The sequence below is a fragment of the Megalobrama amblycephala genome, linkage group LG4 (genome assembly GCF_018812025.1).
Source record: "Megalobrama amblycephala isolate DHTTF-2021 linkage group LG4, ASM1881202v1, whole genome shotgun sequence".
Taxonomy (NCBI): Eukaryota; Metazoa; Chordata; class Actinopteri; order Cypriniformes; family Xenocyprididae; genus Megalobrama; species Megalobrama amblycephala.
In genome coordinates, this window is record NC_063047.1 from 43,084,800 (window position 1) to 43,097,968 (window position 13,169).

The window sequence follows — 13,169 nt, forward strand, 5'->3', positions numbered from 1 at the left end:
CTGTATTTTTAATTAAATAAATGTAGCCTTGGTGAGCAGACGAAACTTCTTTTAAAAACATTAAAAATCTTAGTGGTTCCAAACTTTTGGACTGTACTGTATATATATATATATATATATATATATATATATATATATATATATATATTTTTTTTTTTTTTTTTTTTTTTTTTTGGAAACTTTTCATGGAAACTTTAGATAAAAAATCCGATAAATGGTTTGATACATCAGGCTTTTATGGATCGTGGTATGATATAAAAATATAATGCAATACAATACAATTATGATTGAGAGATGAAGAAAATTATTTTTACTGATGATTTCATGATTTTAATGATGATTTAATTATATATATATATATATATATATATATATATATATATATATATATATATATATATTATATATAGGTAGATAGGTATATATATATAATATATATATATATATATATATATATATATATATATAGGTAGGTATATATATAACAAGGTATATATATAACATATATAACAAATATATATATAACAAACCCTGATTGGAATGAATTTGTACTTACCAGCAATAAACATTAAATAAACATCAAAATTAACTAAAGAAAAAAAAAAAAAAAAAAAAAATATATATATATATATATATATATATATATATATATATATATATATAAACACACCAGCCAATTTAATTAGCTAAATAATCTGGCAATTTTGAAGGAATGTTATGTATTTTTGTGGAAAATCAACATCGCTGCACACAAAAGCAGAGCTAAAACATAATTTTTCATCATTCACATTAGTTAATTAAAATTCAAATAAATTCAGTTCAGTAGATTGTTTAAATAATGACATTGCTTTGTGATTTTAAATCTTCAAAAATAGCCCATCTATGAGACTGGAAAAAAAAAAATCAGACATTTTATGTGTTTACAACAAGCCATTTTTCATGCTATGTTGATTTTATGTCAGATAATAGCTTATTAAACACATAATACATCTCACAAGAGAAAATATGCAAAATAAACACTGCAAAATGCTCTTGATGAGATCAAAAGAAACAAGATTTAGTTCGTTTTATCATCCTAGACTGAGAAAACAGCCCCGTTCCTGTCTTTGTGTAAATGCTGCTTCTGCAATGAGTTTTGATCACGGTGCAGGACAGTTTGAAGGCTGTTGTGTCCTGTTTTTCAAAGATCACATGTAGCTTAATCTTAAAGCGACGCTTACCTTTGTAGCATAATGCATAATGGTGACCGCCAGCGAGTAATGAATGATGCAGAGATTAACCTTTAGCCCTTGTGAAGGACACTGATTATATGTGTGTATTACTGCTTAAGCGTGCGGGGATGAAACGGTCATGTCTTATGTATGATTGCGTTCCTTTATCCGGCCTTTCTAGTTTAGGAACAAAGGCAGTGCACCCCTAAAAGCTGCCCAACAGGCTGCGAATTCGCTTGAATAAAGGCAAGGGAAGGCGCTATAAAGAGCTCATCTGGTCCTGGGATGCATTAATCATGCGTGTCCGCTCCGTGGCCCGCCAGGCTTGAGCTTTGAGTCCTCTGCGTCCTCCCTGTGATCAAAAGCTCTATTAAAAATCTGTCAAGACTATAAAAGCTACATTTCGCAAACATGCCTCACACGTTTAGTTCCCTGGTCTCCTGCTTTACTGCTCTCGCTGCATTACTCAACAAGTATCACCACAACCACCATAAACTGAAGAGACACATGTTCCTCATCTTATTGTGAATGATTCATCTGTGCAAGATTTTAATCAAAATGTTATAACATTTATTTTTGGTTATTTCTTTTTCCTCTGATGTTGTGCATTGCTGCTGTATAACCTTTATAAAGTCCTGCCCATTATTTCTAATTGAAAATCCTCACATAAAAAAATTAATTTGACATTAAAACATTGTTTGTGCATGCTTGTAATCACGCAGAACAGAAATGAACCACTATAAATGTCAAAATAGATAATTTTGTTAACTGTGTCAAATAGTTGCGATGCCATTATTTGTTAGGCTAATATCATTTATAATATTTACAATATAAATAATATTATAATTGTATAACTAGAAAGTTGTGCATATGTGTAGGGTTATGCTTGTTGATATTGTACATTTCAGTTACACTTGTCATTAAAGTGTGATTATACATTTAAGTACTGAGTAATATTAATTAACTACATGTACTGTACTTACTATAGGGTTACAGTTTGTTTTAGGGTTAGTTGCATGTATTTATGCATAATTTATAGTTATTACTAATTATTCAATTCAATTCAATTCAAATTTATTTGTATAGCGCTTTTCACGATACATATCGTTTCAAAGCAGCTTTACAGAGAATGCATGTCAACAATACAATTTAAAGAATGCAGTTAGCAAATAATGTAATAATTTAGGCAATTCATTTACAATCACTGTTAGCAGTTTAACTGAAGGTAGAAGCAATGAGCTCCTGGAAAATGAATTACATTAACAATAATTAGGACATATAGAAATTGTGTAATGTGCATGTTGATCCAGATGATTGCGTCTTCTGAAGTCCTCGCAGGAGTTGGCGCCGTCTCTTCATAGGTGTTGGTCATCTGAGGTCTTCTTAAGAGGCTGGATCCAAACTGAAGCTGATGTCCTCTCTAGTCACCGAGATAAAACAGAAAAGCAAATGGAGAACAATTAGTGTAGCTGCTGTTCATAACATTAAGTAAAGATACCATGTGCACTTGATCTGATATGAGATGCATTATGTAAATGCTTGGCTAATTTAACTTAATAGGTAACCAGTGTAGAGATGATAAAATTGGTGTTATATGATCATATTTTCTTGACCTGGTAAGAACTCTAGCAGCTGCATTTTGTACTAATTGTAGCTTGTTTATTGAGGAAGCAGGACAACCAGCTAATAATGCATTACAGTAATCAGAAATAGATAACATATTCCGTATCTTAGCAATGTTTCTGAGGTGGAAGAAGGCTATTATGTGTAACGTGTAACAAGGGCACTGTAAAATATTACCTTATTTCAGAGTAACAATTTTTATTTCTTTATGTTTGCTGAAACTATACTTTATGAAAACATACCTATGAATAGTAATACGATTGTGCTATACCATTATTACCATATACTATGGCAAACCTACATAAAGCAGGTGTGCTTCTGTTCCAAAATATGTTAGGTAATCTGTTACTTGTTGCATTGAATGTGGATGTGGGTTTGGCTCGAGCCAAAAAGAGTTGGTCTTTGTTCAATATTCTATGCGTTACATACACTGTACAGTGTTGTGCATGAACGCGTTCAATGAACGACGTTCACTGAACGCGTTCATATTTTCGCCGAACGCTGAACTGAACGAGTCACTTTTCATTCAATGAACGTGAACGAGAGCGGCGCTCACTCTGGCAGGAATGAGCAGCATGCGCAGTTCACGTTCACGCTCATTTGAAAACTCAGGTTTTACGACACGACTGTTTACAGCAAACACCTTGATGGTGCAGCATCATGACTAGTGCTAGTACTAGTTAACGTGATTCAAACTTAGCTACAGCTGAAGCCAGTTTTGAAGAGCACTTAGCAGAGTTTTATGTACAAACAAAGGAAGACTCAGACGGAAAAAACCTCACGTTTTTGTGCAAACTGTGCCCACCGGGACTAAACAAACAAGTACGTACGTCAGCCACATCGAGTTCAAATTTGAAACGACACATCGAGTTACGCCATCCGAGCTATCTTGGCAAATATCTGCGACTGAATGATGAACGCAAGAAATCATTAACGAAGAGAGGACCGCCGCCAAGCACACCCACCCAAGTTAAGCTCACTGCATTTAGTAAAGGACCTGCTGTTCACTGTTTACTTCCTTTTGAAGGTGTGAAAATGTGTTGGTTGAGTATTGCACATTAAGCAGGGTAAGCCCAAGCTAAGTTTACATTACAGTACATGACTACTTTGGTCTGGTTTACATAGTTACTGCCGTTCAGAATATGCTGGATTTTTGTCAGTAGACTGATCTTTTCCCCATGAACCTGAATATACCTTATTTTTAAGTCCTGTAATTTGGTTCATGCTGGCTAAATAAAAGTTTCACTGAACATACAGTATACCTTGACTGCACCTTGTTTTTTCCAATTTCTACATATCATGATTACACATTATTTAAGGGGTAAATATTATTTTTCTCCTGGCTATAATAATTGTCTCTTGTTTATTGGTACAATAATTTTGATTAGTTTTGGAGTTGCAGTGATTTGCAGCTGGTAATGGATGGTAAAGAGGTTCTATTGAGTAAGATAGTGGCCTATCTTAAAAAGAATTTAACAAATGAACGTGAACTAGTTCATTTTTAGATATGTGAACTTAGTTCATTTAAAAAAAAAAAGAACTATGAACATGAACTAGTTCATTATCATCTGTGTGAACTGAACTTTGAGCTAGTTCTCTTTAGGTATGAACTGGCACAACACTGACTGTATACCACCGTTCAGAAGCTTGGGGTCAACATAAGAGTACTTTTTTTCTTTTTCTTTCTTTTTTCAGTTGAGGCAAATTTTTGTTATTCATCAATTATCTTTCTCTTTTCAACATTTCAACATTGATATATGATAAATGGTGTAAGTAAAATGTATTTAGGTACCACTTGTAGTACACTATGGTTTCAAGTACACTATAAGTGGTAACTAAATACATTTTTTAAATACAGAGATAGTATGTTAAAAGCACACTTTAGTTCATATTTTATGCTGTCTCAAAATAGCACAGTTGATACACTTAGATGTTCTTAAGATTATCTTAAGAAGTACTAAAGAAGAATTTTTAGTATATTAAGTACAAAATTAGTGTGCGAAAATAGAGCACTTTAAGTATATTATAGAAGTGTACTTTTTTCACCTTGGAAATCCTGAAGTGTTTCCTGTTTATATATATATATATATGTATATATGTATATATATATATATATATATATATAATTTATTTATTTATTTATTTTTTTGTACTGTGCACGTGTAAATAATACCCCCACTTCCCTGATGTACTGTAAGTAAACAACACCTTGACGTGCCAACACCATGCTTTACGGGTCAAGCCATCTTTTTGTCTATTTTCTATTCATTTTATTTTACATTTATATTGATTTTTCTTAGTAAATGCTTTGAAGTTTCATTCATTTCTGGCAGCAGGGAGAGTTTCTATCTGCTAGAGCATCTGTATTATCTTCAAGGTTATCTTTTAAAATTTTTATCTGAAGGTGTTGCTGCCATGGACACTGAATCTCTAAAGAGGTGTTTTGACACTGTGTGCTTCGGATCATCTCTGAGAGAACATGAGGTGGCTGAGTCCATCCCTTTTATTAAAGAAAGCTCTACATCATCACACCCTCTTTAATGAAAGACACTAAAGGCGAAACCTTTGTGTTTTCATGCACTGGTCAATTTTGGGATATTGTCAGACTTAATTTCACACTAGTGTAGAGAATTAATCTAAAATACACATATAAGTGTTTGTTTAATTGCATTGTATCTGTTTGTGTCTGTGGATTTCAATTACAATACAAATCTTTAAAGGCTGTTTTTTTTTTCTTTTTTTTCTTCAACACTAAGTCAGAAATCTCCACATTAGAAGCACTTACATACACCAAACTTCACAGTTTTATTCCTATTTATATTCTGATGGTTTGTTCATATATCATTTGTCTGATTTATATGACATTTTATCCTTAAAAACATGGGATTTTTTTTTTTTTTTTTTTTTTGTCTTTTGACAGTATTTTCCAACGGATTTGACTAATTCGTACAAATTACGACCTCACTAATAGGTAATTCGTATGAATTCATATGAATTTGGTAACTCATAAAATATGTACGATTTAGCAAAAACATACAAATTTGTGTCACTGAACTCCCTGAAACGCCTCCATTATAGTTTCGAATTTTCTTCCAGGAACGAAAGCATCACAATATTCCACATTTAAATAATTCCTGCCCAAGGCATACGCAAAATAAAGGGGCGGGACCTGGTTGAGGTAGTTAGCTGTTTGTTGAAACTGATGGTTATGGTAAGGGGTGGGACATCCCCCTTGAACTCTATTGGTAATGACGAAACTTGCGACCATAGTTCGCCTTGGGAAACGCACCCCAGTTTATTACTGACAGACTGGGAAGAAAAGAGCTGAAAAAAATAGAGAATATGGGAAAAATAATGTGTTTTTGAAAATTCAGACATGGAAACTCATTCTAGTAGAGTTCAAACACAACACCAAGACTTTGAAAAAGGGTGTAATAGGTCCCCTTTACATGTTTACTCTTGCCTTAAAGAAATATTCCAAGTTCAGTACAAGGAAAGCTCAATTGACAGCACTGATGGCATAATATTGAGGGAGGTGAGGGAGGTGGAAGTGAATGGAGCCAATGTGTTAATGTTAGCCACAAGATGTAAACAGTTTGCTTGTTAACATGATTTCAGTGAAGCTAAACACAAGACATTTAGAGTCTTTATTATTCATATCTGGGTAGATCAAATGATTTAGCCAACTTCATCCCTTCGGGATTGCCCTGCTAAGCAAAATCTGTCTGAAAGGGGTTGCGGCAGATGAGAAGGGGAATTGCTCTGTCAGTGTACGCATCCCTTAATGTCCTATTGAGAGCAAGAGAGCTGGACACACTCGGCTGGATAGCAATCAGCTACACGGCCAGATAAGCCCACAGACCGATTGGATTTACCTATTACTCCCACAATCCACTGGAACAATATTTAATTTTGATCTTCAACTCAGACTGATCTGAAATCTGATCTGGTACAAGATACGGTACTGCGTCAATACCAGTACAAGTGAACTAAATCACAATATCACTTTCTAAAACCTTACTAATGCATTGCAATGTAATTATATAACAGTTATAATATATTATATAACATGCATTCGCTAACATGAACTGATACTAAGCCATTAATAATGTTACTTAAAACATTTGTTCATTAGTTAGTTCACAGTGCATTAACGTTATAAGATACACCATTTGAGGTTTTTTTTTAATTGTAGTATTAAATGTTGAAATTAACATTAACTATTAAATACTGTAAAAAGTATATTGTTCATTATTAGTTAATGTTAACTAATGTAGTTAAATCATGTTAAAGGGTTAGTTCACCCAAAAATGGAAATTCTGTCATTAATTACTCACCCTCACATCGCTCCAAAACCTTAAGACCTTCGTTCATCTTTGCAACACAAAGATATTTAATCTGGCCTACGATAGACTACAACACAATTACCACTTTCAAAGAAAGGTAGTAAAGACATTGTTAAAATAGTCAATATTATTACTATTACATATGTGTATATTATTACATATTATTATTACATATGTGTGATGCTGATGCAGGAGCCGGCCAATAATGAGCAGACGTTCTGACATTCAGCCCTACAAATAAAACAAAGATCATGGAGTACATTTTACAAGGAAATTCTATTTCAGTCTCAAATTTTCAAATTTAATTGATGTTGTCATTTCTTTGTAATTATTTGTATCTGAAGAAACACGTTTATTGTAAAATGCTCTTAATGAATTATGTTATGATGATAAAAGCACAGCACATTCAAGAGCTATCAGTAAGCACAGATGCTCTTCTATACTGGTGCCATGTGCTAAATCGACATGTTGACACTGAACATCTGGTTGCTTATTTTCCATGATAATTAGCTTTGGTTTGTTCAACAGAAAAGTTTTTCTCTCTCTCTCTCTCTCTTTCAGCTAACAGCATGAAAACCAGGGAGGTCATCCTGAAATAATGAGAATGCATGCCTCAAATGACCATAAATCTGTGCTTTTGAGCTGGTCTATGTTAAATCCATTAGCAGTGACAGAAATGTTGTATGATATAATCTTTAGGCAGGCAGGCAGTGGACAAAACTGTATTACAGCAGCTTCAACACAAATTAGATCAGGTCAAGTTAAATACTGTTGCAGCAGATGTCTGGAAAAACAAGTAGAGTTTGTGTCTTTACATTACATTACATTTTTCATATCAATTGATGATATCTTTCCACGGTTTCTTAAATTGTTTTTACTGGATGATAGCAGCTCATTGTCATGGTTAGCTTGCAGCATGCACAAACTGGATACAGGAGTATCCAACAAAAACAGTCTTTATTATGAAACCATAACTCACAGAAGACCATAGGGGAAATGGGTATATATACACATGGCAAACATAACGATACACGTAACACTGATACGTAAATATAAAAACAAATGAGGAAAAAATAAGTTACCAAGCAAACTGAAACTAAACCTAGCAGGGAAACAGGAAAAGAAAATGAAACAGAATATCAACATAAGTCCATAGAGAGAAATGTAAACCTGACATTACACCCCCCCTCCTGGAAGGCATGTCATCGCACAATAAACAATCCAACGGTGGAGGGAGGCTGGGGGCCCTTGAGGTGGGTGTATAGCTGGTGACATAAAAGACCCTGCAGGAGCTGGCAGAGGAAGATCCCATGGCAGAGCCGACAGAGAGAGAGCCAGGGTGGAGCCTTTGCTGGGAGTCCGGGCGAAACCTGGATATCGACCGATGGAGGTGGAGCAGGGGAGGTGGAAAGCCAAGGGCAAAGTGATCAGGGAGACACAGCAGGCCTGGAAGACCTAGGCAGAGCTGCTGGCTAACCGTAATCCTCACTGGACCAAGGCGGAGACAGGGGCTCGGCAGACCGGGGCGTTGCCGGAGGGAGGGAGGAGCCCGACAGAGTCGAAGGGGTAGGGAGACGAGGCACTGCCGAAAGCCAGAAAGTCAGTGGTTTTGGCAGAGTGACCACTGACCATGGCAGAGCTGGAGGGACAAGGTAACCCACTGGAGGTTGAGGCCTGATGGACCACAGTGGAGCCGAGGGAGTGCAGAACCAGGGCGGAGACGACAGGCTGAGAGGCTGAGGTGGAGTTGTGGGCTTGGAAGCCTGGAGGCCCGAGGTGGAGCCGGAGGATCCACATCACTGTGCTGAGCTGGAGATCGGGAAGCCCAAGGCCGAGCCAGAGGGCTGCATGGAGCTAGCAAAGAGGGCAGAGCCAAGGAGCTGAGCGCCTCCAGTGAAGCAGGCAGATCCAGGGGTGGTAGACAGAGCCAGCAGAGATGACGCAAAAAAAAAAAAAAAAAAAAGGGATACAAAGGACATTGAGCAGGATCAGGTCATGAACATGGGTCCAATGGGTCTGGCTGAGGAGATGAGAATTTGGGCGTTGAGTGGGAAATTGCTCCATCTTCCACAGATCAATGAACCAGAGCTCTGTTTCTGGCTCAGGGATGGACTATGCCGCAAAAGCTGACTCCTGGATGGATTGGCGATAGGAAATGATGGCCTTCCCTGGCTCTGGGATGGACATAGTGGCTTGCCCTGGCTTCATAGCAGGATTGGGCTCTATCTCAGGGTTTTTGGCAGGCGCAGGCTTGGGCTCTTGTTCCATGGTTGGAGCAGACTTCATCGCTGGATCCCTGGTAGGTACAGGGTTGACAAGGTCCTCCTCTGCTTCGCAGATGGTGAGGGTGGAACCACAGGGCAGGAGCTAGTATTGGAGCATTGAACACAGAGTGAGTGGTCTGGATAGTGTCTGGCACACCAGGTGTAAAAAACAAAACAAAAAACAAAATCACTTGTATGGTCCTCGAGGGAACGATCCTCCTGATCGAGGACTAGGAGGCCAACAGCCATCTTTAACTCATGTTTTGGGTCGGTTCTTGTCATGGTTGGCTTGCATCATGCACAAACTGGACAAACTGGTCTTTATAATAAAAACATAGAATCACAAACCAACATAATCCACAAACGAGAATTGACAAAGAACTGAACATAAATGAGTATGATACGTGTCTATAGATACAAACAAGGATATAATAAGTAATTAATGAAACTGAAACTAAACAAAGCAGGGAAACAGGAATTAAAGGAAACGAAACAGAATAAGCCTAAGTCCATAGATTGGAACGTAAACCTGACACTCATACACAATTTGAAGCATCAAAAAAGACAAGAGCTATGGGCATTGCTCCTTATGAAAGTTGTCTGCTGGGCCATTGATAAGATAGGCACATACAGGTATGTGACAGTATATCAGTAAGTAAATAAATAAATAAACAAACAAACAGACATTTGTTTAATTGTTGCACACTCACACAAAATGCACTGCATGTGCCTATTTTGTATGTGTGTGCTTTACTGAATTAATTTTGGGCTCATCAGAAAAAAAAAAAAAAAAAAGATGTGTACACTAACATTGTGAAACAAACGTATTAGGTAAAAATGTTCCATGAACAATGTATAAATGTTTTTGTCTACAATGTATAAAACTTTTTATAATACATATGACGTTGTCATCATCATGTGACCTACAAGCATCAGTTGCCTCGCTTCACTACCATTCACAAATCCCATGGCCCCATGTGATAGAAAGTATATGCACACTTCGCTTGAATCTCGTCAGAAGGTCATCCAGGTACTTTTTGGCCATACAAGTACTGTGAAGTCAGACATACTTCTTTTATTACATAATGTTTTCACCTACTACATTGTAGGGAAGTATGTAAATTTGGATGCAGCCTAAAACACTGTGAGCTTTAGAGTAGCTCTGGCGCCATGGGAGTGGATTGCACTGCCATTCTGCTGACTGCCGGAAACCAAAGGACGGTTTGCTGCTTCCCAGGAGGAATTCATGGACATCATCTGCATTATAAAGACCTTTCAGGGGACCTGTTTATTTTGTTTCAATTGTTAGAGTGAAGAGGCCATTTGCTGTTTCCAAGGCCCCAATGCTCACAAGCATCAATGCAAGCCTGCAACAGGTCAGGAGTAAGTAAATAAAGTTTTTTTAGTGTGTTGGGTGTGTGTTAAGGTTAGCTTATAGCAGGGGTTCCTAAACACATTCCTGGAGCCTCCCCAGCACTGCACATTTTGCATGCCTCCTTTATCTGACAGTCTGACACACCCATTTCAGGTCTTGGAGTCTTGATTTATGAGCTGATGATTTGAATCAGGTGTGTTTGATTAAGGAGACATGGAAAACATGCAGTGTTGGGGAGGCTTAATAGTATTTATAACTACCACACAAACACAGCCACTTGAAGATTTTCAGTAGGGGGTGCTACATATGTACTTATAGACCTAACCTACATAAAACAGTCTGTGTGACTATTATAACCTCAAAATGAAGATCAGTATGAAGGTGTGTGCTAGTTATTATTCCCCCGGTGCCAACATTTGTGCCACAGGCTGCCGACCCCTGTAGAATAAAGAAACTGGGATTTTGATGATAAGCGGCTCATTTAATTTATGATCACATGGACAGAAAACATGTTGCACATTATGAGTTCCACTATATGGTTCGTTGTTTCATGGTTCGCAACATATCAATACATTGTCCCATCTCTTCTCTAACTTTTAATTAAGTTTGTTTTATAACAGAATTTTTTTTTTTTTCAATTCTAATACTGTTAAATCTAGTAAAATTCTCAAAATGTTTCCAGTGCAGTTATTAATTTTGAAGCATGTAAGTATAAAGTAATTTTGTAAAATGCTTGTCAGGGTTTTGTTCTGTTGTGTCTTTGTTTTCATTGTGTTCACCTTCTGTTTGCTCATCTCCAGCTTGCATGTGTTTCTTTGTTTCATCTCATTCACCTGTTGCTCATTAATTAGCTCAATTAGTTCCTCGTTTGGTCTTGTGTGTATACATATACTCCCTGTTTGGTTCAGTTCTTTGTCCTATCTCATGTTGGATGGTTGTTCTCTGAGTTTCTCTCCCTGTTCCTCCTAAAATAATAAACGTTATTTTAAAATCCAGAGAACGTCCTTATGAAATATGAATTCATTTGAGAAAACTCACAAGTTTTAATGTAGCAACTGTTCCTTTAACTGAGCACAACACTCATTCTGTGACCCATATACTGTATGTTTTACTGTTAATAATGAAATGGATCTAATACTGTAATGGAGGAAAATGGGCACAGTATTAATGTAAAGATGGGAATGGAGGGAGAAAGGGTAAAAATAGTGGCTTGTGGTCAGGAACTGTGGAGAAATGACTGACCTTAATTATGTGGATGTCACTATGAAATATTCAGCCAATGAGTATTCCCATCTGCAGGCTCAGCAAAGCCTCATATAGAGTCATATTCACCAGCAGATGTGTGCTGAACGCTGCCCTGGTGAGAGCTGGCCAGTGCAGGGGAAATGGTTTGGCTTGGTAAGATTGGCTTGCATCACCTACGGAATAAATGGATATTACCGTTTACTAATACATGGCACAAAATTGTAATTTTAAGTTGAACGTCAACATGAAATCGACTCCATTTACTTTCTTAACACATGTTCCTGGTCTGTGCATATGGTTCTAATAATCTTTTATAAAAATTGCTCCACCTCTTTAACTACTTTTCTTTTTTCCTTTGGCCTAATATTGTGATAGTGCAGCAATATAATGTTCAATAATGTACAGAATCTAATTATGAGCAATATATTTTGACAGCATTTATTAATCTTTGTTAAAACAATCTAAAACATGCTGGCTCAAAAATCAACCCAAGTTGGCTTGAAAATGGACAAACCCAGTGATTGCGTTGTTTTAACCCAGCGTTGGGTTAAACGTTTGCCCAAACTTCTGGGTAGTTTTATTTAACTCAACTATTGTTTAAAAAAGACTGTATTGTTTGCTTAAAAATAAATACAGAAACATAAAGGGCAAAGTTTACAACATATTCATTGCATACGATTTTTCTGCATAGGTTAAATTTCAGCAATTACTTGTGATGCTGAAATATCTTGCTGCTTGTGTAAAAGAGACAAGGATAAACAGAGAGAGCAGAGAAAGAGATACAACCCGTGTCTCCTGGGATAGAGATCTTATTAACACCCGGAACGGCGCATTATAGGTGGAACAAAGGAGGTTCCGTGCGAGGTTGCCATGGTAATATCCCCTGGGCTTTGTCCTAAAGTGCTCCCTAAATTCAATTAGCTTCCCCCAATTACACTATCACACTGAGCTTGACTAAGCTGCAATGAATCCAAAGTAAGAGTCATTTGTCCAAAAGCAAAATTACCTTTCAACACTGTGAATGCCACCTATATATGAGCAATATCACACGAGTAGTGTGATATGGCTGTATATCGCATATACATATGCATATTTATAGAAAAGT